This window comes from Enhydra lutris, unplaced genomic scaffold (assembly GCF_002288905.1).
Source record: "Enhydra lutris kenyoni isolate GAN:26980312 unplaced genomic scaffold, ASM228890v2 scaffoldscaffold1, whole genome shotgun sequence".
NCBI lineage: Eukaryota > Metazoa > Chordata > Mammalia > Carnivora > Mustelidae > Enhydra > Enhydra lutris.
Genome location: NW_019154085.1, coordinates 11833110 through 11838037, shown reverse-complemented (window position 1 = coordinate 11838037; position 4928 = coordinate 11833110). Strand labels below are relative to the sequence as shown.

General features: G+C 45.5%; 1 pseudogene across 1 annotated transcript; it reads right to left on the bottom strand.

The window, feature by feature from the left end:
* Window positions 1–750: 750 nt before the first annotated feature.
* On the bottom strand, window positions 751–1424 carry LOC111145417 (annotated as a pseudogene). Its single transcript, XR_002640471.1, has one exon. The product of XR_002640471.1 is annotated as a replication protein A 14 kDa subunit pseudogene (transcript).
* Window positions 1425–4928: the final 3504 nt, after the last annotated feature.

The following is a 4928-nucleotide window of genomic DNA, read 5'->3' as shown; positions in this document are numbered from 1 at the left end:
AGGGTCCTGGGATCGAGCCCCGCATCAGGCTCTCTGCTCAGCAGGGAGCCTGCTTCCCCCCGCCCCCCTCTGCCTGCCTCTCTGCCTACTTGTGATCTCTCTCTGTGTTAAATAAATAAATAAAATCTTAAAAAAAAAAAAAAGAATTCACAATTTCCCGAATATATCCTGGAATCAGCATAATCCATTGCCGTGTTTCACATCTTCTTTCCACCCTGCCCGGAGGTCTATACTCTGTCGAAGGTGCAGTAGTAAGACATGAAGCCCTTCACTCTGCACCTCCCACCTTGCTTGCCAAGCTTAGAAAATGGGCCAGATGTTAAATATCTATGTTCCAGGTTAAACAGAACTCAATTAATATTGTCAATTAATTGAGAAATTCCTTAATTTGGAAATGTCCTTTCAAGTCACCAAAATTTAGGCAATACTGTCAGGATGTTTCAAAAGTGAGATTGTGGAAATATTAATGAATCAGGTCCTCATTTGTCCTACAGGGTTGAGTTGATATCTGCCGGTGCAAGTTAATTCCAGCCAAACTGCCTCAAATGGAGTAGAGTGGTATCGAGAGGGGTTTAAGCAGGCTCCGAGGCTCCCACTCATGCCTGCCGGCTAAAACATGAGACAGTCGGATTGATAAGATTCACGTGGGGACTGAAAGATAGGGCTCCAAGGGTTTCTGAACCCCGAGTTTCCAAGGCTTGCTGAAGACCGCCTTTGATAAGCTTATTTATGACTACTCATTTTTTTTTCTGTTTCAGTTTTTATTAATAAAACACAAAACTAAACTCAAGGCAACTGCTTTGTTCTTACATCTGGTCTGACCGTACACTGGAGAAGTGATTCTTTATGAGGAATTAACTTGCAATATACAGACGGGTTCCATCAAAAGTGGGATACTGCAATATCTAATAAGGTTAGGTAAATGAAATTAAAAGGAGAACAAATTAAATATTAAAAATCACAGAAATCTTCCCCTCAACTATCAGGGGCTTCCTGTAACAGTCTTCAGTGTGTTTATCAAGATCAATCATATTGCACCACCCCCAAAGCAAGAAACTGAGGGAACTCATGAGTAATTTTCACAGCTTCATTGTAAAGTCCAAGATCAAAAGGATGGTTATCTTCTTTAAACTGGACATATGATGCACACATAATGGTTGCCTTGGCTGTTACTCTTCCAACTACTTCCACAATTCCAGAGATTTCTTCATCAAGGGGCTCCATCAACTCAATAGTTCCATTTTTTCCTTCTCCATCTGAAAGAATAAACATTTTTCCAGTGGGATGAATCTTTTCCAGCCTTCCTACGAAGCAGACCGGCTGGTCGATGAACTGAGCTAGCATGCTGGCGTTGACGCGCGACCTGGGCGACTCCAGGACATCCAGCATGGTCGCGGTGCGAGACCTGCGGCCGGCAGGAAACAGACGACGTCTGTGGGGCAGAGGATAGATCATGGAAAGCATGGTGTCTGGTGTGGAAAAGAATCGAATTTTCAGGAACTTTGTATTTCTTAAAGATTACTTGGTGCTTTACTTTGAACTTTTAATAGAAAAGCATTTGACTTCATAGACTTCCCACCTCTGACCCTGGCGTTGTCATCTTGGTCAAATATAACTCAGTTACATGGGGGTGTTTGATCATTAAATCATATTTATATCAAAATTGTTTTGATCTGGACACTTAGCAGCAACCCACAGTGTTGCTTTGTTTTTGCTTCCCTCCCTCTCACTCCAATAACTATAAATATTAAATATTTCTGAGGACTTTTCTTATGTTGCCCCCCACACATTTCAGTCAATCATTATTGTCTAGACACCAGAAGAAAGTCAGAAACCTTTGCTGGAAGTGAAAATTCTTTAGGGAGTGTTACTCAATACTAGAGCAATTAAATAGGACATGCTATCGAACAATGGAAAATGTTTCTCTACAGTCTGTACACTCAGCGGACGCATTGCGAACCGGCAAGTCATGCTTCAGTTCAGGGCCACATGTGCTGAAAAGGCACGGTTTTCTACATGGATACATTATCTTTGAAAAATACTTAACACCTTCAGGAGAAGATGAAATACTGAATTCCATACGAAAGCTGTAATTTAGTATGTTGTGGTTATCTACATAGCCATGACACCTAAGTTACGTAGCAGGAACAAAATTATTAAAGTATAACAGCAATCTTTCTCCTTTCATCAAAAGCTGCATCATTGCCCTCATGGAATTCTCCTCTGCCATAGTTCAAGGTTGCAAGTCAGGCCAGAGGATGGTGGGTGTTTCCGTTCATAGGGTCCTGTGGCTAAGGCTGTGGCAGTGGCTAAATTCAGTGTACGGTTTATTCATTTTTTCAGTTTTAAGGTCATCTTTATAAATGCTAATTTGCGAGGGACACACATTATTTCAAAATCTGTGTGTAAAGCGAAGCTCTTAGTGTTATTGAAATTGTGTTGTTTCAAAACTCACACATTTTTGTAATATGTGCAATTTTAAATTTAAATTCGCACTTACAATGCTACCTGACCGCATTAACAGCATCTCCCACCAGACCTTTGAAGGAAAGTTTCACATAGGCCCCGTCCAGGTTGTCTGGACTTTGTTGAGTGATGGGAATAAGGGGCACGAGGGAAACTGTAAAGAGAGAAGCTAAGTGGGCTCAGGTGAGAAAAGCTAACGTGACTCACATGTTGCTCTGTGTGTGTCTGTGTGTGCGTGCGTGTGTGTGGATCTGTAAGTAGACAGAGGAACAGAGATGGACAGAGGATGAGAAAGGGACCTGAAGGCAAGGCAGGAGAACAACAGCGGGCTGAGGTCTTAGGATAGACGTAAAAGAGATGCCATGTGGTTGTAGTTTTAGGGTGGGATTCTCTTCTTGCCTCTTCTTCAAGAGATTGAAATAGAAACTCAGGGTGGTATTTTTTAAATAGGTTTCAGTTTTTAGAGAAGCTTTAGGTTTGCAGCAAGATCAAGGGGAAAGCCCAGAGTTCCCATATCCCCACTGCCTGACACACTGGCAGCCTCCGCCGCTATCAGCGCCCGGCTCCGGCATGGTACCTTCGTTCCCACTGAGTAGGCCACACTGACCCATCACCATCGCTCCGAGGCCAGAGCTCACCTTCGGGTTCACTCTCGGTGTCGTCCACTCTGTGGATCTGGACAGGTGTGCAGAGTTACGCGTTCGCCCTGACGGCGTTATACAGAGTATTTTCACGACCCTAAAAAATCTTCTGTGCATTTCCTATTCATCACGCCTCATGCTGTTATTTAATGCTTTTTTGCTATTGAATATTTTTGGACTGAACCTTGCTGATCTGGGTATTAAGACAGGAGAAGGAAGGCCTAGATGTATTCAGGTTCTAGAGATGGGCCGTTTAACCAGGAAGGACACCGAGGCGTGTTGTTGGGCCTTGGACTGCTCCCAGAGTCGTACTTAGATGACACGGGAGAGCTTCCCCAGTATCCAGGGCGGGGAAGTCTCGGGGCTGTGCCTGTGCAGGGAAAGCTAGTGAGAGGGATGGGGACAGCGGGAGCCGAGGAAGAGCTGGTGGGCGTGGCCTGGGGCTTCTGGAGGTCCCACGTGTAGTCTGAGCTGTCGCAACAGAAGGCACATCTGGATCCCAGGATCCACATGCCTGGGTCCACTGGGGACATTTTCTTTCACCCATAAGAAGTTCTCCGATAAATAGCAGGCTGACTTCACTGGGCCCTGGAAAGGGGTAGCTTTCAGTACCTCTGAATTCCAAATGATGGTGGAGTCCCTCTCCCATCTCCCACACTAATCCAGAAAGCAGGCATATAAGATAAAGGGAATCTGACCACATAATTTATTTTATGAACATTAGACATGTTAGAACATGCCAGAAGCTAAGGCACCGAGGGAGCCCTATCATGAATGTTAGCGCAATACTAGATTTGGTGATAATCAAAGTGGCCATGTGGCACCGTGGCTGATTGATGGCCCCTGAAAACCGGGCTGCCAGGGGTCAGAGCCCAGGTCTGCCTCTTTGTCATCTGTGTGACGTTGGGCAGGTTACTTGGCTTCTCTGTGCCTCACTTTTTTCATCTGTAGAATGGGGGAATAATAGTGCTTGCCTCCAAGGGGTTTTGTGAGGATTAAGCAAAATAATGTTTAATAATTTAGTGATGCTTAATAGTGTCTCTCATATTGGACATTGCCTGGCACGTAGCGTGTGCTCTGGCAGTGTTCGTTAAATGAATACCACAACTTCGTCACCTAATGGATGAAGGAAGTTCTCTTAGACATAGATGGGCCAGGTGGATGCTGAGCACTTCAGATCTTCACAGTGATTTCTCCGATCCGGCCATAAAACCTGGTATTCATGAAGTCACTGGTGTCAACATTTGGAGGTTTTTCTAATTACTCCTCAGCAGTGCGTGAGGCTTTTCCCCCACTGAATGGTCTCTATGTTCAGAGCTTTGGGATGCCACATCCCTGGATGGGACCGCCCCAAGTGGGTGGGAGGCCAGGCAAATGCAGGCAGGGAACAGAAGGGACTAAGTGGAGCATTGGGAAAAGGGGAGGGGGGACTGCAAGGAAGCCAAGGAGGTCACCATCGTTTCTCCTGTGAAGATCCCCAGTGAATCTCCAGTTGTTGGGGGCTAAAGCAGGAAGCCTTCTGCCCTGTCCCACCTTGTGATACTGGAAGGGACTTGTTTTATAGCATGGGGATGCAAATGACCCACAGGGCAAGAGGCTTTGGAAAACAGTATAAACGAGTCATGCCGGGGGAGAGGAGATTGTGAACATTCCAAACCCCAGACGGAGCCTCGGGCAGCGAGCCTGGTTTTCCTGAAGGGCTGGTGGAACTACCTCATTAGTGAGGGTAAAGCCCTGGAAGTCACTGGAGCCTTGTCATCTCTGCAGGGTGTCTCTGTAATTGCGGTGACTTAGAACTGGATGGGCCCTTAGCAGTGCTTT